This window comes from Tachypleus tridentatus, chromosome 7, assembly GCF_004210375.1.
Source record: "Tachypleus tridentatus isolate NWPU-2018 chromosome 7, ASM421037v1, whole genome shotgun sequence".
Classification (NCBI taxonomy): domain Eukaryota; kingdom Metazoa; phylum Arthropoda; class Merostomata; order Xiphosura; family Limulidae; genus Tachypleus; species Tachypleus tridentatus.
The window spans coordinates 179,519,189-179,546,321 of NC_134831.1; the positions used below are offsets into that span (position 1 = coordinate 179,519,189).

Genomic DNA, 27,133 nt, shown 5'->3' on the forward strand with positions numbered 1-27,133 from the left:
TACTAGAACACACTAGAAAGTTTTATCATAGAAACTTCTAAACTAGCCACAAATGAGTTTTATAAAACGTAGCATTTTTGTTTTAAAAAAAAGAAAACAAAACCTTTGATAACCTGAAGATGATCTAGGAAGGTCGAAGGTTGTCCTCTGCTTATGAATAAAAGTGTTAATACCTATACCAGCCATTCTGAGATACATTAGCATGAACTTGGGATTTATAAAGATTCAAACAATTATGAAATTATTTCACTATCAACATAATGAAATGACTTTCGTTACTTAAGGTGTGGTGTAACAAGCTAACTGTTATAAATCAAAACCAATGTTTCAATTGAAATTAAACAAACCTTCACGTCTTACTGACTGTCTATGGCACTGATAAACGTAACGTTAATAACACAAACTGTGGTATATCGGCCGCACGAGTCCCTAAATATTTTCAATCTGGTACTTACCGCTAATAAATAAAACGATTATTAAATTACTAATGGGCCCGGCATGGCCAGGTGGTTAAGGCGCTCAACTCATAATCCGAGAGTCGCAGGTTCGAATCCCCATCACACCAAACATGCTCGCCCGTTCAGCCGTGAGGGTGTTATATTGTTACGGTCAATCCCACTATTCGTTAGTAAAAGAGTAGCCGAAGAGTTGGCGGTGGGTGGTGATGAGTTCCCTCTAGTCTTACACTGCAAAATTAGGGACGACTAGCGCAGATAGCCCTCGTGTAGTTTTGCGCGAAATTTAAACCAACCTATCACAAATTTGTTTCCCCTCTCGTACACCAGGTTTGTCCCAGAACCTCACCTCAGAGTCATTGAGGGTCTCCGTGTTTTTGATACAGTGAATTCTTTATTTTATACTTTCTCAGCATGGATTCGAACCCAAGACCTTTCGTGCCATTTTTTTTTTTAAATATTCAAACTACCACATGGGTTTTATCATTGCTAATGTTGGACTACTAATTATAAGCTAGGCAGCGCTACAAGCATTTTCTCGAACACTTTTTCAAATCGAATAATGGATCAAAGTGTCATTTTTGTAGCACACTTACAACTGAAACTGCATATTCAATTTCATTACATTTGAAGACTTGGACAGCTCCATGAATAACAAATCAATTAATAATCTATTTTTTTATCATTGTTAAGTCTTAGCATCACTATATTTATAGCAAACATTCACACAAATATTTGATAATTTAAGCCTAAACAGTTACTGTCTAGCTAAGCACACAGCATAAAGTCCACTTAAGGTCAGTTCGAATTTATAAAAGGACGTAAACATTTGAGAAAGGTTCACCGAGAAAAAAGCGTCGATTGAAAGTTGACAAGGACAGTTAGCCACTTGAAAATCAAAAATTTGCTACGTGAGTTTACACCGATAACGAACACTTCGTGGTTCGAAGAGACCAGTGAATATTTATTATAAACAAAATTAGCTACGAGGAAAAAAAAACTGATAATTCTGAAGCGATACTAAATGGACTGATTTTATTACAAAATTACATGAAGGACTAGTTGTGTTATTCTCACCGTCGGAACCACAACTCGAATTTTAGCGCTATAAGTCTTAAATCTTACGGCTGAGACACTGTGGAAGGGTAAGACAATGAAATTATATACAATCATAAGTTGATACACAACAATGACAAGAAAATATAGTTTATATTTACTATGGACATTTACTCGCAAAATTCAATTTATTACGTTCATTAAAACGATTTCCTCTAGGATGGATTAAGATAGGAAATACTAGAAAATATTACTAAGAGATGGATTAAGATAGGATTTACTAGAAATATTTCAAAGGAACGGATTAAGATAGGATTTACTAGAAATATTTCAAAGGAACGGATTAAGATAGGAACTACTAAAAATATTTCTAAGAGATGGATTAAGATAGGATCTACTAGAAATGTTTCTAAGGGATGGATTAAGATAGGATCTACTAGAAATATTTCTAAGGGATGGATTAAGATAGGATTTACTAGAAATATTTCTAAGGAACGGATTAAGATAGGATCTACTAGAAATATTTCTAAGGAACGGATTAAGATAGAAGCTCCTAGTAACTATTTCTAAAGGATGGATTAAGATAGAAAATACTAGGAAATATTTTCCCACTTTCAAAACTTTTAAGCAAAGTTCATGTCCACAGAAATTATACATTCAATGCTGGAACATTTATTGATTGTTCTATATCTGAAACAAATATCCTTCATGTAAGACAGACATCCAGAGGTCATATTCTCTCAACAGTTAAGTGTTGTTGGAGAAATAAATTGTTCAAACAAATGGTTATTTAAACGATAGAATGTTTTTAAGCACACTTCACGTGCCTTTAGAATATTAAAAAAAGAATACACTCCTCCCACATACACATACCAAAAAGGCAAAATAAACAAATCCAGGCATACAGACAATAAACTCAGTGATGCAACATAAGTTGATGATTTGTTGTATAGTTAAAAAGAGTCAGGGGTTCGAGAGTAGATAACACGGTAAAAAAAAAACCACATGGCTGAAAGTGCAGAACGAGCTCGGCTACATCACGTCTCGAACCCTGGACTCTTTTGTATCGATGCCTCAAATATCAGTGCCCATTAATCAATAAATTTTTATTTCAGGTCGTTTTACCTTTCTGTCATTCTTCCGTGGTCTTGTCCTCACCTGTCCCTGATCATTCTGAGCTGGTATCACTTAGAGGTGTCAAATGCATCAAAGAGATAACAAGTAGAACTAGTAACTTCCATTAGTTTATCTTGTCTCGACTATCTAAAATGATCGTGAGTTTAGCTGTTTCAATTGGACAGGTAACATATCATCGATATATGAGGCACGTGCTTTCATGTCTTTTTTTTTACTTTCCACTTTAACTACAAACTTTTCGTTAATGTTAAGCCCATGATCAACAGGTGCGAAAAAAAAACACGTTATGATATTAATTAAAACCTCAAAACGATCGACAACTTCCCATCTGGTGGCGGAAATTAACAGCAACAATAAAAGATATATCAGCCTAATCATCTCTTAACTAATACATAGATAACATTTACCTACGACAACTCACGGACTATATTATAAAACATGACAATTCTATATATGGTTTGTTTATTTTCCTACTTAATTTTTATAAGATGCAGTTTTAGGCCTAGAGTGGGTGTGAATAAAGAACAAAGTGTATACATGTTAGGCTGTATAATAGTCAAGGTTTCTTTTGAAGTCGATCGATGAAAAACAGAACATCAATTTGATAACTTTTGTAAAAACTAACAGTTTACTTAGAAGGTTGTAGTTAATCTGCATACTAAGGATTTGTTTTGTTTCTTTGTTTTGAACTTCGCGCAAAGCTACTCGAGGGCTATCTGCGCTAGCCGTCCCTAATTTAGCAGTGTAAGACTAGAGGGAAGGCAGCTTGTCATCACCACCCACCGTCAACTCTTGAGCTACTATTTTACCAACGAATAGTGGGATTAACGTCACATTATAACGCCCTCACGGCTGAAAGGGCGAGAATGTTTGGTGCGACAGGGATTCGAACCCGCGTCCTTCGGATTACGAGTCGAACGCCTTAACACACTTGGCCATGCCGGACCATAAATTAAACAGATAAAAGGTGTGACTTAAATTAAAATAAACACAAGCGTTTAATCTCATATTAAAGCCCCCATGATTGATTTTAACGGAGATAGTTACGTTTGCATTCATTCACAAATTAGTATTATTTACCATAAGCTGAGGTATCTGGTCTTTGTCCGGATATAAACTTAAATGTTTGTTTATTTGTTGTTGTTGTTGTTTTTATTTCGAGGAAAGCTACACGAGGGCTACCTGCGCTAACTGTCCTAATTTAGTAGTGTAAGACTAGAGGGAAAGTAACATGTCATCACTACCCACCGCCAAATCTTGGGATTCTCTTTTTACCAACGAAGAGTGGGATTGAACGTTACTGAAAGGACAAGCATTTTTGGTGAGATAGGGATTCGAACCCACGACCCTCAGACTGCGAGTCGAGCGCTCGCTAACCACCTGGTTATGCCAGAGCCTATAAACTTAAATGTATAAGATCATGAAATAATCTTCATTGAATATCCCCGTTACGAGGATGTTATCTTCAACATCAAAAAAATTTAAAAATAAAATTTATATATTTAAAGAATATTGTCGATATATTTTACGAATATTTAATTGTACACATAGAAACACAATCGTACGTTATCTAAGCCGAAGATGTACGTTATTACGTCATGGGGTGTTCATTGTATAAGTTACACATTATATAAATAAAAGATATACGTAATGGAGTGTTCATTGTATATTATTCACAACATGTCATCCTAACCATTATTGTGTACGTCTGGGATAACGAACAACTTCATGTCCTAGCTAGTAATATGCACGTGAATAATTTCAACCCTATAGTATATTATTGTATATTATCTATCTAGTAGTATATACAGTACATGGTCAAAAGTATGTGGACACCCCTTTTTAATTAGTGGGTTTGGCTATTTCAGCCACACCCATTGCTAGCAGGTGCATAAAATCGAGCATACAGCCATGCAATCTCCACAGGTAAACATTAACAACAGAATGGGCTGTACTGAAGAGCTCAGTGGCTTTCAACGTGGCACTATCAAAGGATGCCACCTTTCCAACAAGTCAGTTCGTCAAAATTCTGCCCTGCTAGAGCTTCTCCGGTTAACTGCAAGTGCTGTTATTGTAAAATGGAAACGTTTAGGAGCAACAACAGCTCAGCCACGAAGCGATAGGCCACACATGCTCACAGAACGGGACCGCCGAAAGCTGAAGGGCGTAATTCGTAAAATTCGTCTGTCCACATTTGCAACGCTCACTACCGAGTTGCAAACTGCCTCTGTAAGCAACGTTAGTACAAGAATTATTCGTCGGGAGCTTCATGAAATGGGTTTTCATGGCCGGGTAGCCGTACACAAGCCTTAGATCACCATGCGCAATGCCAAGCGTCGGCTGGAATGGTGTAAAGCACACCGTTATTGGACTTTGGAACAATGAAAACGCGTTGTCTGGAGTAATGAATCACGCTTCACTAACTCGCAGTCTGACGGACGGATCTGGGTTTGCCGAATGCCAAGTGAATGCTACCTGCCTGAATGCATGGTGCCAACTGTCGAGTTTTGTGGAAGCGGAGTAATGGTCCGGGGCTGTGGAATGTGATAGGTTATTTGGTTCCAGTGAAGAACAATATTAATGCTACAGCATACAATGACATTCTAGAGAATTGTGTACTTTCAACTTTGTGGTAACAGTTTGAAAAAGGTCCTTTCTTGCTTCAGCATGACAATGGCCCCGTGCACAAAGCGAGATCCGTTAAGATATGATTTGTAGAGGTTGGTGTAAAAGAACTTGATTGGCCTGCACAGTGCCCTGACCTCAACCCCATCGAGCACCTTTGAGATGAATTGGAACGCCGCCTGCGAGCCAGCTCTTCTCGCCCGACATCAGTGCCCGACCTCAGTAATCCTCTTGTGACTGAATAGGAGTGAATACCCGCAGCTATGTTCCCAAAAGAGTGGAGGCTGTTATGGTAGTAAAGGGGGGACCAACTCTATATTAATGCCCATGGTTTTGGAATGAGATGCTCAACAAGCACATATGGGTGTGATGGTCGGGTGTCCACATACTTTAGGCCATGTAGTGTATGTGTATATGATATACCTGGTAGTATATATGTGTATGTGATCTGCCTTGTAGTATGCATGTGTATATGACCAAGCTGGTAGTACATATATCTACCTGGTAGTATGTACGTCTATGAATACTGTTACTGTACGGTTAGCAAAGTATTTCCTGTGTTCTTGGTGTGGACACTTTTCCATTTCTAAAAGTTTCTTTAAACAGATAGATAGAAGAGATAGACAGAGGGAGAAATAGATATTTTAACAGCTTTAGTCGAGCTTGTACGTGAGCTGATAGAAGAGTTGTTTTTGTTTTTTTCCTTTTCGCGAAAACATCCCACACGTGGTTAACGCGCACTCGATCTTTCCATAAAAACATCAATTTCAATTACCTTGTAATGTCTGACATCAACTAAATTGACAAGAATACAAACCAAAGATATGAACGGGAGATGAAATCTGTTTCTTCTCATATTCTCTCTGCCTACAGACTTCGTTTGAAATCTGAAACAGATATGTGGTAATCCTGTGGGACGAGTTTTGGCATATCCCCGGGAATGCGTCTTTGTGGCTAGCCTTGTTTTGAAACAAAATTCGACGTAAAGGCAGCCCTATAACACAAATTTAATAAACTTTAATTATAATGTAATCTTTAGCACCCCATAAAATATGATTTATCACTTAACAGTATATCTTTTATCAACCAACAATTTGCTTATTTACTAAATGTGACGTATACACGTGAAAATAACAACAAAACGAAAAAAAAAAGAACTTGTTTTTTATCATTCGACAAGAAAATTAACTGATTTAGTGTGTTACATATTACTTTGTTTTATGCCCCTAGGTAGCGTGTTAAAGGGTTTTAGTAGTCGAAGGGCACGCGGAATACCGCTTAGTTATCGGAAAACTCGGGAAAAAACCCACCGTCTTTTGCTTGATATCACACCTTTCCTTTTATAAGGTAGATATTATGGAAGCGTTAAAATTCACCTATAGAACGTTATCATCGAAGATTCGTGTTTTTATTATGTTGTTTAAGATAGCAAAACATGTAAACTATTTATTTATTGATGTTTGAACCTTCAACCGTTTTACGTTCAATATCCAGTTGAAAATAAGTCCCTTCAGCAACCACCGTGTAGTGACGGTTACAAATGCCTTCAGTAACCACCGTTCAGTGACGGTTACAAATACCCCTTCAGTAGCTATCGTGTAGTGACGGTTAGAAACACCTTCAGTAACCACCGAAGCGTTACTCGGTGTGTACTGTCACAAATAAAGTGACAGTAAAAAAAACACACCTTCAGCAACCACCGTGTAGTGACGGTAAGAGAAACACACCTTCAGCAACCACCGTGTAGTGACGGTAAGAGAAACACACCTTCAGTCACTACTGTGTAGTAATAATTAGAGAAATTATGAAAGATGTAAAATTGTAGGTCGTGACTTTGTTCTCTCTTTCACGAGACATTTAGCATATTCTAATGAATCTATTCCACCTTTCTTATTATTATTCGCTGTCTTGTTTCTTAGCAAAGAAGTGATTTGTGTCAAAATTGAGCACAACCATTCTTCAACGTAAGGAATAATTAAACACTGGAAGCTTAAAAGGCTTTATTTCTTCCAGCAATAACAAATTAGCTCGCGCTTTATATTCCGAATCACGCGCTTTGTGCTGGCCTTGATTAATGAAAACCGTACGCAAATTTCAATCCCAATAAAATGACATCGAAAATCGGTTATTGGTGAAAAAAAAAGGCATGAAACGTCGATTTCATTATTTCTGACCACGTGCGATCTGCTTTACCCTGTTACAAACACATAGTAACATTAAAAACGTCTCTTAGCTTTAGATGCGCTGTATTGTACAATTTAAATAATAGATCCCTAGTCTCCTATCTGGCTTATCTATCCGTTATTATCACATAATTTAAATTAAAATTAATGTCCCTGCAGACCTCGTTTTTGCTAGATACCCCCCTCCCCATTGTCTTTACAACTTGAAGAACTCCAAAATCTTGGCTCCTTTAAATGTTTAGTCTAAATTTACTTTTAAAATAAATTATTGTAGTTGATTATACAACATAGATTCGAATGTGACAAGTTCTGAATATAGGATCTAAACACGTTTATTTATTTTGAATTTCGAACAAAGCTACAAGAGGGTTATCTTCGCTAGCCGTCTCTAATTTAATAGTGAAAGATAAGAGGGAAGACAACTAGCAATCACTACCCAACGCAAACTTTTGGGCCACTCTTTTGCTGACGAATAGTGCGATTAATGGTACCATTATAACGCTCCAACATCCGAAAGGGCGACTTTGCTTGGTGTTACAGGTACTCGAACACATGGCAAGCAGATTACAAATTGAGCAGTTTTAGTCCACAGGATATGTTACAACCTGTGGGTCGCGGGTTCCAATCCCCATCTCACCAAACATAATGGTTCTTTCAGTTCTTGGAGGCGTTTTTATGTGACATTCAATCACACTAATCGTTGTAAAAAGTCGCCAAGAGTTAGCGGTGGGTAGAGTTGACTAGCTGCCTTCCCTCCAATGTGTTATTTCTAAATCAGGAACTAATCCAGGTAGTTTTTGAGTAGCTTTTCGCGACATTTATAATGAACAAAGTTCTGTTTCCAAAAAAGGCGAATGTCACTAATAACATTTCAATGACATCATGATCAAAATTACTTTACAGTTTTCTAATGGTTATAATTATTAAATCCGTCAGAGGGCGTTAGTGCGCACAAACAGTTCTTCCTTCCGTGTTAAACAGCCATTATGGAGAAGACTTTGCACAGGTCATAGTTTCCGATCTTCGCCGTTTCAACATGTAAGAGCATTATAATGTGACGGTCCATCCCACTATTCGTTGGTAAAAGAACATCCCAAGAGCTGGTGGTGAGGTGACCACGAGCTCTCTTACTTCTAGTGCATAACTGCTATAATAGGAACGGCTAGCGCAGATAGTCCTCATTATCGATATGTATGTTAAGCCTAACCCCAAAGCGTATTATCCAAGACGTCAGGTGGATTTCTATTCAACGAAATTATTGAGAATGGAGCCGTGAATCCGTCTTCCTTATACATTAGACGGAATATGGAAAGCTAGTAGATTTTGTTTGTTTGTTTGTTTGTTTTTCAATTACGCACAAAGCTACTCGAGGGCTATCTGTGCTAGCCGTCCCTAATTTAGCAGTGTAAGACTAGAGGGAAGGCAGCTCGTCATCACCACCCATCGCCAACTCTTTTGCCAACGAAAAGTGGGATTGACCTTCACATTATAACGCCCCCACGGCTGAAAGGGCGAGCATGTTTGGCGCGACCGGGATGCGAACCCGCGACCCTCAGATTACGAATCGCACGCCTTAACACGCTTGGCCATGCCGGCCCAAGCTAGTAGAAGTGGTGAGGTTTTGATGTGATAGATTTAAGACGGAGCTTTTTCCAATAAAAGTTATGTTACAATGTTAGTTTGACGATTAACGACTGTCAGACAGAACAGGACCGGACAGTAATAACACGTTGGGACTTCGAAATCACTTTGTTATGATATATTCAAATTATTCCTAACGCCAAAGCCAATCAAAAATCAATAAAATATATTTTACTGCACGTATTCTGAAGAATACTAAATACTATCAAAATACTATTCTAATACTAGAATACTAAAAACTACCCAGATAATTCCCTGTAGGACGTTAAACAAGGCCCGGCATGGCCAGGTGGTTAAGGCACTCGACTTGTAATCTAAGGGTCGCGGGTTCGAATCCCCGTCACACCAAACAGCTCGCCTTCTTAACCGTGGAGGCATTATAATGCGATGGTTAATCTCACTGTGAAAGACTAGCACAAGAGTTGGCGACATTTTCTCCAGTCTGGTTAATCTCACTGTGAAAAACTAGCACAAGAGTTGACGACATTTTCTCCAGTCTATGACTGATAAATTAACAATCACTCCAAATGCTTTGTTTCTAATAGGAATGTATGCATTTTTATATGGACAATATTGTGACGTAATATATATGCTTTTTACATATTGCATTATGACGTAATAGTGTAACTATATGTGTAGTTTTGGACAGTATAAAAAAACTCGCATTTCACAAATTTCTTCTATATAAGAAATGTTCCAACGTTTCATTCGCAATATAAGTGATAGGATATTACCAAGCTGTAATATATAAATACATACAGACTTACATACATGTATGTGACGTTAACCCAAGGTTTGAGCCCCGCCACCTAACATACCTCACGGTCACCTGCGGAGGTTTTATAAAAGTTACGGTCATTCCTAATTTTCATTGCTATAAAGTAGCCCACTTATTGACCATGGAGGTTTCTGACCAGCAAAGTTGTACCTTATTCGTGCTCAAATAAACAAGTAAAGACCACGTGCTTAAGTTTGACTTCAACGTGTTTCTTTATCTTCCATAATCGTCTCCATTAACTTGGACCTAACATACCGGACCTTAATCACGGGGTGTGGACGGTTCTAATGAAAGGGTGTTTAATTGGGTTACATTAGACACGCCAAGTTGATTATGTTATATCAGAGGAAAAAATTATTCATTGTTAAAAGTAATAAATTATTCGATAGTTTAGGAAAGAGCATTTATCATACGTTAAAATGGTAAATTATTTGGTAGATTAGAAAAGGGCATTTATCATACGTTAAAATGGGAAATTATTCATAGATTAGGAAAGCTCGTTTATCATACGTTAAAATCGTAAATTATTTATTAGATTACAAAAGAGTAGTTACTACAAAGACAGGCGCCACAAATCAAAAGGTCAAATGATTTTCTCCGCTGAATATTTTCATGATCTATAACTTCTTGTTTCACGTAGTACAGACAACATGACATTCCAGTGACCGAAGATACTTCAAACATCTTATGCGTCTTTTTACGTTTATTTGGATTATTAGAAACAATTCTAGTAGCTTTTGAGAAAAATTTATAACTTGTGCACGCTCGACTTATACTGAGAAACAATCGAACTTTTCAAGAACCACGTTCCGGTCGCTCACTCCTCTTGAAACTACTTTCTCTATCGTAAGTCGAAATGGGTTCGATGACCATGATTACGATCTATTTCAACACATTGGAATTTCTGTTGTAGCAAGTTTCTATTAAAGAAGGCAGAGCTAGACGAAGACTATCTACTCTAGCCGTCCCTAATTTAGCAGTGTAAGACTAGAGGGAAGGCAGCTAGTCATCACCGCCAACCGCCAACTCTTAGGCTACTCTTTTACCAACGTGGGGGAAGGTTGACCTTCACTTTGTAACGCCTCCACGGCTGAAAGGGCGAGCGTGTTTGGTATGACGCGGATTCGAACCCACGACCCTCGGATTAAGAGTCGAGGGCCTTAACCACGTGGCCATGCTGAACTGTTCGAATATAAGTCAACAAATAAATCTAATTATCCATTTGTTTGTCTATCATAATCTAATTATCTCAATCAATTTCTGAAATTCTCAAACTTCAGAGAATTCTCTTAATAACATCAGTACCCTCTTACTGTTTTGAATGTGTATTTAAAATACCCACAACCTATGTTGTATTTTAAACGTACACATAACGTATTTTGTACTTGAAATATATGAACAACGTATTTTGTATTTAAAATATATGCACAACGTAATTCGCATTTAAAATGTACGCACAACGAATTTTTCTCCATTACTGCAACATCAGTCAATAACTACTTATAAGTTTTCCAAGTTTTTTGTTTTTTATCAGAGATTTCTAATTATTCAGTATTTACACTGCGTAAAAACAGCCAATGGTTAGCGTGCTGGAATGTGGATTTGTGGTTCGCGTCCCGTTACCGCCTCAAATATTGCCATACGCCCTTTGGGGTCGTGGATTTGTTACAGCAGAGACGGGCCTAATTTACAATTCGAGTAGAGTAAACCCCTAAGTGGTAAGTCTACTGATTTACAACGCTAAAATCAGAGTTCGATTCCCCTCGGTAGACTCAGCAGATAGGCCGATATGGTTTTGCTATACGAAAAAAACAAAAAATACACCTTCTACACCTCACTTCACAATTAGTTACGGCTAGTGCGGACAATATTCGAGTAATTAAATAAATCCAAGTATGTAACAACAAAATGCATTTTGTTTTCACTCACAATGTCCTATATTGTCAAGGTAGGTTACCGAAAAAACAAATCGAACTCCTCACTTTGAAGACTACGTGTGTGATCAAAAACCATTATTAGGTCGGTCAAGGGTAGCCCAAAAGTTAGCGGTGAGTGCTTCTACTAGTTGTCTTCCTTCTACTAAAACTAAAGAAATTCAAAAACAGCTCGCATCGATAGTTTTCGAGTAGCTCTGCGCGAAATCAAAAGAAACCAAAACCTAATTTCAAGTTAGGGAACGAAACATAATTATCAATTTGAACAATTAAGAAAATTAAAAAAGTAGGGTAAACGAAATAACAAGAAACACAACACCCACTTATAGGGTGGACTTCAATTAACTGGAAGTACATTATTTTTATAGAATGTTCAAACCAATAGATTTTTACTAAACACTCGTAAATTTCTTTATAGAGTTGGATGTTTTGGGCTGGGTGTTGTAGAATGGTCTGGTTTATGAAAATGGTCAGCATTTTCCTTTAACAGCTGCAAACGGCATTAACATTACCGACGACAGTGGTCGCAATAATACCAGGTGCAATTTACTTTATAAGTTATATAAGTATGTTTTATCTTCCAATGCCTACCCCCCCCCCCCAGTAACACAGCGGCATGTAAAACAGTAACACTTACTGAAATTTGCAGTTCGATGTAATTCCTGCAAAGAATAATTTTTATCATCATCATCACGAAATGAACAGCAACTAACTAAGCTACTATTATTGCCCCAAATTAGGATAAATCCAACGGGCTGTCTGAGTTCTGCCCAGTGCAAACCACTGAGGGATTATGATGAAACCTGAAGTACATCATGTTAACTCCAAGACATCAAACAACACTTAACAGACACATTCTTCAGAAGAACAAATTACATTAGAGCACGACATTGCCAGGTGGTTAAGGCACTCGACTCGTTGTTCGAGGGTCACGGGTTCGAGTCCACCATCACATCAGACGTGGGGCGTTATAATGTTACAGTCAATCCCACTATTTGATGGTAAAAGAGTAGTCTAAGGGGTGGAGGTGGGTGATGACGACCAGTTACTTTCCCTCTAGTCTTACATTACTAAATTAGGAACGGATAGCGCAGATAGCCCTCGTGTAGCTTTGCGCGAAATTCAAAACAAATACATTAAATTACTAAAAATCTTTAACATTACTTTTTAGTAATAAACCTGTTTTGAGCGTCACTCATATACAAGTTGTTACATAACACGAAAAAGCTCAATAAACATAAGCAAACCTATTATGACGTCATGATTGACAGCTGCTTTATTATTATGAATGGCTCTTCCATGTTCGTATGAAGTGTATGTGTGCGTTTTCTAACAGCAAAGCCACATCGTACTATCTGCTGAGTCTACCGAGGGGAATCGAACTCCTGATTTTAGCGTTGTAAATCCGTAGACTTACCGCTCTACCAGCGGGGTAAAAGGTATGAAGGGTAACACTGGTAGATAACAAATCCATTGTCTTTTTCGGCTCCTTCTTCTTGCGTATCATATCCATACTGATTACGTGAAACTAGTGACCAGTATACCAGCTGTTCTTGAGATGTAAAAGTATTAATATGTGCATTGTTTTAAAACTCGATGTTTGAACAGTTTCCATCTTTTTTTTCAATTTTAGTTTCTCGAGTAGTTCAGTAAATTAAATCAGACATCAATGACGTCAAAAATCACACTTGAAACTTACTATATCGTAGCACACTTAACACGTGCTATAAATACTCTATTTTTTTAAGAACAATAATGAAGAAGAAAGCGTATTGCAATTCCTGATACGAGGTCATCTTATTTTAGGATATATCACCACTAAGCCTAATCGCTGGTTCAATGGCTACTGTGAGCATGTTACCAACAGCTGTTGCTGCTATTTAGAATATTTTCACAACACTAGGTCAGGTGATTTGGGCGATTCACTCGTGATCTGAGAGTCACGGGTTCGAATCTCTGACCGTCACTTTTAACGTCCCGCAGCTGAATAAAGGACTGCTGGCGCAGATAGCCCTCGTATAGCTTTGTGCTAAATTAAAAAATAAAATAAGTTATCATATACATTTTGGCATCCACTTGATGTCGACTCGTCGGATACTCTTACCTGTCGGGATTTCACTGTCACTCTTTTAACACGCCCACGAACCAAAGTGTAGAACGCAATTTTGCAACAATAGAACTCTAAAACCATGATACCCCGTACTCACCGTCATATCTCATTAAGTCTTAGATTCCACTCGATCGTAACGAATAATAAATAATCAGTTTGGAAAGAACTGTTTTAATTGTTGTTGTTTTGTTTTTTTTCAAATTGTCGTGCTGAATGTCGTACAGCGCCCCTTACGTCTTTATTGTGAAATAAGTTTTAAAAATTCGAATTCACCGTTGAAAAAAAAAAGAGAGACTTTTTATACTCTGACCGGAAAATATTTTTACGTTTTTACGCAGGGATTAAAATATATAACCAACATAAGTTAGTTGTACTTATTTAAGACTTAGAACGTGGGACAATTAGACGAGATAAAGGGTTATTACTTACGGTTCTCCACTTATAAAAACTTTGTATTTTAGTTCAATTAATAACTATCCTACGAATTATCTAAGTCTGATGTTGTGAGAGTCACTGTGATGTACTCGAGAGTATGCTAAATAAAGAGGAAAATACTTTAAAGTATACGATATTATGTTGGTTTTAGAATTTTCGCGCAAAGCTACACAAGCGTTACTTGCACCTAGAAGTACCTATTTTGAAATCATATACTGAAAGAAAGGCAGATAGTAAACAGCATTCACCGCCAACTCTTAAGGCGCTATAATAAGATAGTGGAAATTGACTCTCACATTTATAGCGCGTCAATGACTCCCTGGTTGTGTAGCCCTTTTCAATGGAAATTGTGTTGCAGTTCTGTTTACAAGATGCACGATCGCCAGACACAGCAGGACCGAACGTGGCAATGTATGCTAAAACGACGTGGTTTTAAAATATTTTTCTTCTTTCACTATATCTCTCTTTCTCTTTGGTTATTACGTATATTTTTCATGCACATACACACTAGATGTCTCATAATTTTCTGTCTCTGAAAGCTCCTATTCAGAAGGGATGGAACATAGTTTGCCATCAGGTGCTAAAAAAAGAAAACAAACATCCTCTGAGGTTCTCGTAGCGTAATTATCAGGATATAATATACGGCTTATCTTTTAAAAATTGCAGTTTTGGACGTTGCTGTAACGATACGCAATCCCCATAGGAATTTCTAAATGTCAGCGTAAAGTAACCAGTGAAATGGGTTATCGTAGACTGAGTTTTATAAGAATTTCTTTTTCCACAATAGTTGTTCATCGTTAACGTCATTGTTTGTTATTTACAAACACAACCAATAATTTCGGTAAACAATATGAGAGACGAAATACTCATTAATACATTAAAACTTCCCTAAAGCGTAAAACATTAAATAAAAAAACCTATACCAGAACGATTAATGTATGTAATTGACAGTCGTAAGAGTGAAAGGTTATTACGCTACAAATTGAGTTTCGATACCAGCTGTGGGCTGAGCACGAAACTAATAGGATAATAAACTAGTGTTGCTTCTGCCATCTATTGACCCTGTATAAAACTAATTTACAGGTTACAGCAAATTATCGGATGTAAAATTTCGTTTTTCAGTAGCTACCGTTAGATGTAATAGATTAAACGAAATCGAAAGTGCCTCCATGTTGACACACATAGGTCAAATAAACTATTCGTCCTTAGTTCACACTATAAATGAGGTGTTTTCCTGATATTATTATTATTATATTATTATGGACGTCATCTGATTTTGAACGACACCCAAATATCCCGTGATTCCCCATCTGGGGAAGGCTCGGCATGGCCAGGTGGGTTAAGGCGTTCGACTCGTAATCTGAGGGTTGTGGGTTCGCATCCCCGTCGCACTAAACATGCTCGCCTTTTCAGCCGTGAGGGCGTTATAATGTGACGGTCAATCCCATTCGTAAAAGAGTACCCCAAGAGTTGGCGGTGGGTGGTGATGACTAGCTGCCTTTCCTCTAGACTTACGCTGCTCAATTAGGGACGGCTAGCACAGATAGTTCTCATGTAGCTTTGTGCGAAATTAAAAAAATGGGAAAACAAACAAACAAACCCATCTGCGGTCTTTCAATAGAAAAGCACTACAACAACTTAAATGTAGATACACATTTGGAACAATTCCTTATATGTGTCCATATTAATTCTCGTGTTAGTCTGTGTTCACTCCTGAGACCTTTCTCCCCTTTATAAAATCTCTGACCCCATATTGGTCTCCAAATTTTAAAATTTTTGAATAGATCTAATTTTCAAGTAAATCGATTCATTTATAACAAAAAACTGGTTTTAAAACTGATTTCAGCACCTTCCTTCCCACCTCGTTCTTCTGGCCCAGCATGACGAGGTGGTTAGGGGGCGCTCGACCCGCAATTTGATGGTCGCAGACACGAATTCCCGTCACACCAAATATGCTAGTCATTTCAGCAGCGGGGTCATTATAATGTTGCCGTCAATCCTACTATTCGATGATAAAGGAATAACTCTTTAGAATTCTTCTTGTTGTTACCTTTATTTATATTTCGTGAGGGTGGTGTGTGTGTCGCTGGGATCGATCTCTGAATTTTAATGTTATAAGTCCTCAAGCCCACCGTTATTCATATCTTCACCAAATCTAATAAAATTAAAGTTTTATTTAATTTTAGACAAGATTTGGTCTAATTATTGGATATTGTGGATAGCATTTCTTAATTTTATGAGATTATTTTAACTATTCTTGGATATCAGCCAAGAAGTCATTTGTTAATTATCAGGTATCGTGGCGTGGCTCATGATAAGTGTATCCGCCATTTTTGTATTTTAAAACTACTGATCAAAACTAGCCAATCACAATAAAGAAATTATCCTGCTGTACGTGTTTGTTTTTTTTTTCAGAACAAAGCTTTGAAAACGACTGCGCATGCGTTAAAATTTAAATCATGTGTTAAAGCGTTGACAGCTCGAAGTGTATACGGAAACAAATGTGTAAAAACTGAAACACTTCAAAGCACTGAAAGATAGCAACACCGAAAACGAAAGACGCTGCCGATACAGTTTCCATATCACATTCTTAAGAATCTTCAACGCTAAACATATGACCACATGTCATCACGTTTTCAATCCTCTTCAATCAAACCATATGACCACGTGCCACTGCGTTTTCAGGCCTCTTCAATCTAACCATATCACCATATGCCCTCACGTTTTTTCGAACCTTCTCAATCTAATCATGTGACCACGTTTCATAATGTTCTCAGATTATCTCAATCTAACCATATGACCATGTTTCATCACGTTCTCAAGTCTCGTCAGTCTAACCATATGACCACTTGTCACCACGTTCTCAAGCCTCGTCAGTCTAATTATAAGACCACTTGTCCTCATGTTCTCAACATTCTTCAACCCAACCCTATGACTACGTACCATCATACTGATAAGCGTCCTCATTGCAACCATATGATCCTATGTAACCAGAACATCAAAATGGAATATCACTATGTTTATATACCAGACCTGATAAAGTAGAGACATTCTCTATCACTTGCACTGTTGGAAAAAAAATCTTAATTGAAACATTTCGCTGGTGATTTTATTGGTATCGTTGTTGTTTGTCATCAAGCGCAAAGCTATACAAGGGGTTATCTGTGCTCTGCCCAACAGAGCTATCGAAACCCAGTTTCTAGCGGCACAAATCCGCAGACACTGCTGTGTCCGTTATACTTGGAAGGGGAGATTAAACCGTAACTTTTATACAAAGACTGTTCGACACGAACCATGTTTACTCTTTTTCATGTTTAACTGCTTTCATATTCCACCACCTTCAAGTAGTACAGCGGTATATGCTGTATTATGTTGCAGACTTACAACACTAGAAATTGAGTTGCAGTAACCGTAGTGGGTAGAACACAGATAACACAGGACTGCTATGGTTTTATTGTCTTAATTTTCACATATTCTACACTAATTCCTATGCGCCGAATTCGAAAATGATATCCATTGTTTTCTCCATCGCTTACAGCTTTTCACAAAACATCATATGTACTTTTACACTGAAATCGGTTCACATCTTGTTATGCTTAAAATGTTGACATCCACTGACTTTTGATTTCACTGAACTAATCGAGACGTAGGAGTCTTATCGATTGTTCTAGGGTCCAAACATAATAATAACATATGTTAATTTTGGTAAACGAAATAACAATTTGATCAAAGTAAGAGTTTTCTTCTTTCCGAAGCTCGACATGGCTAAGTGGTTAAGGCATTCGACTCATAATCCGAGAGCCGCGGGTTAGAATCCCCGTCGCACCAAAAATGCTTGCCCTTTCAGCTGTATGGGCATTATAATGTGACGTTCAATCCCACTATTCGTTAGTAAAAGAGTAGCCCAATAGTTGGCGGTGGGTGGTGATGACTAGCTGCCTTCCCTTTTGTTTAACACTGCTAAATTAGGGACGGCTAGCGCAGATAGCCCCCGTGTAGCTTTGCGCGAGATTCAAAAACCAAACCAATCTTCCTCCGGATTCATTAAAAGATAGGAAAAATAATAATATTATTATTTTAAAAATCTACGGAGCTAGATCATGCAAAATCCGTTATTAAAACCAAAAATAACTGTTTACGAAGTTTAAAATGGCAGGTCTGTGTAATCTGTGTACTGTGAAGCTTTGTTCTCAAGTTCTACCAAACAAACGTTTCTATCAACCAAAAAATTAAGAGATATAAAACATTAACTTTTGACTTTGTTTTAGTACCATTCACTACAGGTAGGGGTCTTCCTATTGCATTATATTGAGAATTTTCACGCCAGCCCTTGCTGCTACACCAACTATGAATTGGCAATTAAGATTAAGTGGGTGAAATTATTCGTTTTTTATGTGGGTGTACACAGCAATCTATTAACAACAATTAACAGATTTAAACAGCGATGTGTCTTATTCAGGTTCGTATACCCACAAGTAACTTGTATGTAACTGTTTTGTTTCTTTATGAATTTCGTGGAAAGCTACACGAGGGTTACCGGCGTTAGCCATCCCTAATTTAACAGTGTAAGATTAGAGGGAAGGCAACTAGTCATCACCACCCATTGGCAACTTTTGGGCGACTCTTTTTACCAATGGATAGTGGGATTGGCCGTAATATAAAAACGTCTCCACGGCTGAAAGGGGGGAGAATATTTGGTGTGAGTGGGATTCGAACCCGCGACCTTAAGATTACGAGTCTAGTTGATATGAGTTTCTATCATAAGAACAGCCTGGTTACAAACGTTTATCCAACATTGCCACAAACGAGTACAGGTACAGTGTCACAACACTAACATTGAAAATACAATACGACGGTTGAAAGATATACAAATAAAGACGTGTTAATGAGGTTGACCGCAGTCCAGTAATTAGCGTACCCGGGCTGTGAGTTCTAAAGATCAGAATTCGCGCCCCATCAACGCACTGTGTGGTGACGGGTTCGCTATAAAAACGGCAACGAAATTGTTTGTTTGTTTTTCTTGTAACAAAGCCATATGGGGCTATCTGCTCAGCCCACCAAGGGGGATCGAACTCCTGATTTTAGCGTTATAAATCCGGAGACATACCGCTGGGGGCCGGCAACCAAATGTTGGCGAGTGGCTAATAATAAAACTACCCGTTTTCTCTTTAGTATATTAGTACAAAACAAGGGACGGCTAACCCAGACAGCCCATATGCAGATTTGGGCTAATTTCAACAAACAAACCTGTGCTAGTAAGTCATGTAAACTTATTTTTGTACGTAACTAGATTTACGATTTACAATGTTAGGTCTAATAGGAAGATATCTACTTTATTTGCTCCCCTTTGATACGTCTACGGCCTTATACTGCTGGAAACCAAGTTTCAATACCTGTGGTGGGCAGAGCACAGGTAGCCCTTTGTGTAGCTTTGTGCATAATACTAGAACAAACACACAAGTTACTTTACTTTTCTTCTTGAAACAATCTAAAAGTAAGAAGAGAGAAACAGACACGTTTTATTGTTAAACCAGTTCAAAAAATTAATTTGTTATATTAGTCGGTACTCTATGAAATAACTCAAAATAACGTTCTCGGATTTCATATTCGAAGGCTTGTCCGTTTTAAGGCAAAGCCATGTTGGGCGCTCTGCTATGTCCACCGCGGGAAATTGAGTCCCGAATTTTAGCGTTTTAAGTACGTAAAATTTACCGCTAAACCACGAGTGGAGGGCGTATTCGAATCTTTCTTATTTCTAGTGTACTTTTGCTGTAATAGGTCAGAGAAAGGCGTACATTATCTGTGTTATGATTGACGAAGTTCGTCCCCAGTATTAACAACGATAACCCTTTTCTAGTTTTTATCTCTCTTAATGTACAAAGTTATAAAATACTTATATGACGTCACAAGTATAGAAAATATTTATGTGCATTATCCTTTCGTTTAAGCGTGTGTTTTTTATCACACATACGATAAGTCCTGACTGTATGATACGAACATACACACACAAAATGCTTAAAAACTTACCATGGCACGTGGTCAGTGATAGACTTCATTGTGAAACTGTTACGGTTTTTTTTTCATTTGGAATAAAAAATATTATTCTTCCTTGCTTACTTTCACAGCCGCGTCCTCGCCTGCGCAACCGATAAATAACTCGTGGACCAATATGCCTACAAACTCCGTTTACGTGCAATCATACAACTATTTGCCGACGGAAGTACGTCATAAACAGTACTCTAACACTGCCTGGCGGCCAAATCCTTGGATATTTTAAGACAAGAAAAACTTTCTTGACTGTAAAAATTCAGCGATAGGTAAACAAAACTAAAACCCAAAGGATAATCAAACCAGCGCCTGCGGTGTCAAGTACAAAATTTTTCAGATTAACTCTGTGGGTAGTATGGGGTGCACTGGAGGAGACTACAAGTTTATAAGCTGCAGTTCGATAATAAATTATACACTGTGCGCTTTTTTTTTCATCTCATTAGTGACGAGTTAATTAATAGCCTTTTTATCGAAACATCGAGTTTTCCAAAACCATATAAGTGTGGTAAATATAACGTTTTGTAATTCGACTAACACAGGTAAAGGTGGCTAGCTTTGACAAAGATATAAAAAAAACAGAAGTAAGAACAAGTTAACATTCATTGAAAAATGAAAATATTGCGAGAACAATAACTACTGGCACCTGTGAAAGTCCATATAGTACTAGCAATGATTACCCATAATTACTCATTTAATTAATTAAAAATTACTTCGTCAAAGACATTAGGAAATAAACCCTCTCTAAAATTCAAGAGGTAAAAAAAATATTTTGTCATAAAATCAAATTCATATATTCTTCATTTCTTAACGCTAGATCGTAAAGTAGTAACGATCTGGGAAAGAAATATATACTTGCTGTTTCAGAGCAGTAACCCACAGCCTACTAGAGTAATTGTTTGTACGTTGCAACACCATAACTGTTTATTATTTCAGAAACAAGTCCAGATTAAATGAAGTAAAGCAGCTCAATAGTATGTGTGTATGTGATTCCTTATAACAAATCCACAACGAACTATCAGCTGTGATCACGAAGGGATCGAGCTCCTGATTTAGGCGTTGTAAATCCGAAGACTTATTACTGCCCTACAGGAGGACTGCTTATTACTAAACATGGTTCTAAAATACAAACTTCATGTTTTTGTTCTTTGTTTGTTTGCGATAGAGAGACATGAATGTTAAATCCACAGTTTGTCTTTTCAGTGTTTTTCAATATTCTGATGTTTATCTTTTTATATGCATGTCCCTCAAAGATACCATCTTATGAAAATTATATCTTTCTTGATTATTTGAAGTGGTATTTGTTAGTGTCAACGTGAATGACGCTTTAGGAACAATATTTGGTACTGTAAATCTGAATGACACTTTGGGAATGATATTTGGTACTGTAAATCTGAATGACACTTTAGGAATGATATTTGGTACTGTTAACATAAAAAGCACTTTAGAAATGGTATTTAGTGCTGTCAACATGAAGGGCACTTCAGGAACGATATTTGGTACTGTCAACATGAATGACACTTTAGGAATGTTATTTGGTAATGCCAACATGAAAGACACTTCAGGAATGTTATTTGGTATTGTCAACATGAAAAGCACTTTAGAAATGGTATTTAGTGCTGTCAACATGAATGACACTTTAGGAGACCTATTATTCAGACGGGAACGTCAAAGATCTCGAAATTCAAGCATTACCATTACTAATTCTAAATTGTTAATCAGAGTCAGGTCAACCAATTCACAACACCGCCCACACGGTTACTCCTACGGCATGATTGACTGGTTTGTTTATAATACACCCACACCTAGCGCTAACCGTGTTCAAGAACATATCAGGGGCCTGAAGTTAGAACATCTCGATCCAAAGGTTGATATTTTAACCTCTCAGAGACTGGCAAGTTAGACGAAAGTTCGGAGACAACAATTCCCAAGAAGATGTGAAGTAGTTCTTTTAAAAACAGTAATCCAGGCTACGTTAAAAGGCAAATCTTGAGAGTCCAGACCTCAGCAAGTGCCTCGAACCGCAAGGGGTTAAAATGGAAAATTCTGCGCATTTGCGAGAATTATGAAGAAACGTTTTCACGAACCTGGCCCACTCTAGTAGTTTGTGTGTCTCGGCTTGGGTCTTCAAGAGTTCATGGCTTGCTTCCCATTACTACATGATCACACTCCAATTCTGTGGCTGTTGATAAGCTACAAGAGTGACTATCAAATTACAGTCTTCTATCAGACAAGAGTTTTACGATAGTTGGTGCTGACCAACTACATATCAGTTCCAAGTTAAGTACAGCTGTATCAGTTCCAAGTTAGTACAGTTATATCAGTTCCAAGTTAAGTTCAACTGTATAAGTTACGATTTAAGTACAGCCATATCAGTTCCAGGTTAAATACAGCTATATCAGTTCCAAGTTAAGTACAGTTATATATAAATAACTTTTGCTGTAGTTTGGATGAATATTCTCAAACAAACAAACACGTTTCAATGTTTTAATGAGTGACCTTATTTACCATCAAAACTATTGTACTTTATCTTTCAACAACCACGGGACGCCAGAAATACAAAATTGGGAAGGGCTCGTTTTAATATTTACTACGTAGCGCGCGTCTTCATCTACCCGGATTTTACGTTAAATAGAGCATTTAAAGAAAAGTTCGTTAATTACCAGTGGCTCTTCACCATGTCCTTATAACTGACCGATAAAATATCTCATTTTATAACGTCAAGAAAATTCATATATAAAGCTGACTAGGCAGCAGATTTTGATTTTGAACATTTTTTTCTCACGTCAGGTGGAAAAAATAGCCATTGATGTGTGTCCAGAGGACCACGTGTTACAACTATGCCTGGCATATCTAAGTTATTGACATAATAAGCAACGACACATGTAGAATCGCCAAGTGAAAATTTTTGTCACGAATGTAAACTGACAGGTTGTATTGATGCTAAATAAGGAAAGAGAGTAGGAGAAAGATATAAAAGCTGTATGAGGAACATTACGAAAATATCTAAAATAATAGGTACAAATATATACTTATAACAGGATATGTCTTATGGAAAATATTTATTATTAAGCTTAAAACTAAACCGAGGATCCAGCCCCGAACTTGAACGTTGTTGTTTATTTGTTTGTTTTGAAATTTCGCTCAAAGCTACTTAAGGGCTATCTGCGCTAGCCATCCCTAACTTAGCACTGTAAGGCTAGAGGGAAGGCACCCACCGCCGACTCTTGGGCTACTCGCTTACCAACGAATAATGGGATTGACCGTAACATTATAACGATATCACGGTTGAAAGGGAAAGCATGTTTAGTGCGACAGGGATTCGAACCCGCAACCGTTAGCTTACGAGTCGAACGCCTTAACCCACCTGGCCATGCCAGGGCCCTTTAGCGTTATAAGCTCTCAACTTTTCTACTGTACTACCAGAAAGCATATCAAATGTTATTTAATTAAAGCATATTTGAAAACTTTTAAAAAATATTGATTTTTTACGAATGAATTTTTTGTTGTTGTTAGTGGTTAAGTATAAGCCTACACAATGGGTTATCTGTGTTATGCCCACCACGAGAACTAAAACCTGATTTTTAGCATCAACGTCCCTCAGACTTACCTTCGAACGATTGTGGGAAGGGGACATTAGATGATAAACCAGCATCAGAACCAATCACTTGTACCATTACCTTCAAACTTCATATCTGGGAAGGTAGTTAATAATTAATTCTAATTAACTTTGTTTCGTTTCTATACCAACGGCGTCATGTATGTAGATGTGAGCAAAAAAAAAATATGTTTAAGTTACTCTGTCCGTTATTTGTATTGCAGGGCAAATTTCAATTATAACTAAAGCGATATCTAAAATACGTGAAATAAAGACAAAGAGCTTTTGACGCTCGAACAGAGAAATATATATACACCATTCATTCATCTTCTCTGTGACATCTGTTTGTTTCTTTGTTTTAAGTTTTGCGCAAAGCTAGCCATCCACAATTTAGCAGAGTAAGGCTAGAGGGAAGGCAGCTCGTTATCACCACCCCCGCCAACTCTTGGGCTACTCTTCTGTCAACGAATTGTTGAATTGACCGTCACATTATAATGCCCCTACGACTAAAAGGGCGAACATGCTTGGTGTGACGGGGTTTGGAATCTGCGACCCTCAGATTACAAGTCGAGCGTCCTCACCATCTGGCCATGTTGGGCCACCTGTGTGACGTCATGGATTCAGTTTTGCAACTTTAAATATACTGAATGTCAATGTGGGTTGTTTAAAGTTGAACAACGTATCTGCCCGAATCAGATCAGAAGTTAATTTTCAACCATTCGAAACGCGCGTCACCAGATTGAGAATCCGAGGATTTATGGTTCACATCCCGATGTTGCAAAAAAAAATTAAACAAAACAAACCAGCTTTCTTCACACTAGAGCTGTGGGTGCGAAATGAGAGTAACGGTCAAATTTCACCACTCATTCAAAGATGCGTAGTCGGAAAGTTGGCGGTGGATCCTTCTAATTTTCTACCTTCCCTCTAGTCCATCAATTCAAAGTTTTAAACGATTAAGTGTAAATTTTCCACTAGGGGAATTTTATGGATAAACATAACAAACCTAACTTTCCCCCCCCCCCCCATTTGGATACCAGAGACGTAGTTCACTGGTTAACGTTTTCATTATTTATTAACTGTTTCTTGAAACAGCCGAAGGCGTTTAGATTTGAAGAAACAAAAGTAGACTCCTTTGACACTTGACCACCCAATATCTGACATCACAGAAACGTTAGCTGAAAATCCTTGGACTTAACTAAACAAAAGTATACAGACGAAAAGAAACTAACAAAACAAAGCTATTCAAAAACGCAATCGAAATTATGCACGCTTATTATAGCAAAATCCTGCACATTCCACTTGACTAGTTCAAATTAACAAGTAATCAAAAGATTACTTTAACTTGACCTGTTGAAACTCACCAGAATGGAACTGAAGAGTCGAACCTCTATTTCGTGATGACGAGAAACCTACTTGAAAGACAAATGTATTATTAAGACTCTGGTATGGATATTAAAACTTTAATTAAAATAAAGTACAGAAGAACGTTTCACCCTTCTTAGGTCATCTTCAGGTTGACAAAGAGTTGATTTAGGTCAACCTGAAGTTGACGTAAGAAGGTCGATAAGATGTTCTGTACTTTATTTTAATTAAAGTTTTAATATCTTTAGTCGTCTGGGGAATACGAATCTCTATTTGACCATGAGTAAGACTTGATCAGTCATAGCTGTATGTTTGTTGAATTTGTTGTCATTGTTTGTCAAAACAGATAACGCTCGTGTCAGAAATACAAAATACTTCTTTAAGAAATCTTAAGATCTATTTAGATGTAGTATTTAATTGAAATTAAGCCCCTACTAACTGAGCCTTAATCTTATAGTAATGCGAGATAAGTTTCTTGTTTGTCCTCTAACGTCTCCAAGGTTTCTAATCTTTGACCCTTTCGAATATGATTCAATCAACTACTATGCATCAAGAATAAGTCATCGTTCTTCTAAAATGTATAGACGTTACAACTTTGATGATGGCTAAAAATAAAAGCATTAGAGGGGTGGCCATTAGGTATGCGGATGGGATTTATCCACTTTCCCCTCTCATTACATTGAATTTTTTGGTTTGGTCTGTTTTGAATTTCGCGCAAAGTTACACGAGGGCTTTCTGCGCTAGCCGTCCCAGAATTTGCAATGTAAGATTAGAGAGAAGGCAGTTAGTCATCACCACCCACTGCCAACTCTTGGATTACTCCTTTACCAACGAATAGTGGGATTGACCGTCACATTATAACGTCCCCACGGCCGCTAGGGCGAGCATGTTTAATGCGACGGGAATTCGAACCCGCATAATCCTCAAATTATGAGTCGAACGCCTTAACCACTTAGCCATGTCGGGCCTGTCTTACAACGTAATCACGGTTCTAAAGAGCGGGTCACATTTTCTGTGCAGCACTGGACGCGATCCAAGAGCTCTCTCGAATTCATAGTCCGTGTACACTAAAATCTGGATACGCACAGCCCGATGAATGAAGTCCCTCCTGGTAGAGCGGTAAGTTTACGAACTTAAAACGCTAAAATCGGGGATTCGATTCCCCTCAGTGTACTCAGCAGATAGCTCGATGTGGCTTTGATCTAAGAAAAGACACACACCCGAAGAGTGAAAGACAAATGTAATGTTTTTGCTGATCGACATACGAATTGGGTGCGCTGTAATATAGAATGACACTAGGTTGTAGCATGACAACTTTGCTGATAAGAATCACTATCAGTCACCATATAACAGTTGCTACTAACAAATAATCGTGACAATAATGCCAATGACAATCGTTGTCATCTGCTGCTGGCTTTAGTTTTTGTTTTATGTATTATTATTTCTAATTTATCCGGATACCAAATATAAATACTAAATATTTGTTTTTACATTATAAACGTCATATAACTCTGTGTAATAGAAGTTGTAAAAAAACAAAAAACAACAACAACAATCAATTATATTTACGAGTCAGGAGATGAACGAAACCAGATTTGATGTTTCGCCAAGTTTCAGTTTCAAACTTCCGAAGGAAAAAACACAACAACCAAAATATACAACCAGTTATGTCACACACGAATATCTACATGCATGAGCAAATAAATATTTATACACAAGAGAGACTTCGATGTAGGAGTGCATAGATCAGAGTAATATAACAAGGATATCTTAT

The 27,133-nt window shown here is 37.6% G+C and overlaps 1 pseudogene across 6 annotated transcripts in view; it reads right to left on the bottom strand.

Moving 5' to 3' along the window:
- The window catches only part of LOC143257376 (dopamine receptor 2 pseudogene), an 86,259-nt pseudogene extending 65,740 nt beyond the window's left edge, over positions 1 to 20,519 (bottom strand). For 2 of the 6 annotated variants that reach the window (XR_013031823.1, XR_013031824.1), the window contains exons 1-2: positions 20,382 to 20,513; positions 6,091 to 6,267 (exon numbers count right to left, since the gene is read on the bottom strand). The product of XR_013031823.1 is annotated as a dopamine receptor 2 pseudogene, transcript variant X1 (transcript). Of the gene's footprint in view, positions 1 to 2,636; positions 2,775 to 6,090; positions 6,268 to 20,381 lie in introns of all 6 variants that reach the window. The other 4 variants (XR_013031825.1, XR_013031828.1, XR_013031826.1 and 1 more) reach the window with 4 other exon arrangements.
- Positions 20,520 to 27,133: the final 6,614 nt, after the last annotated feature.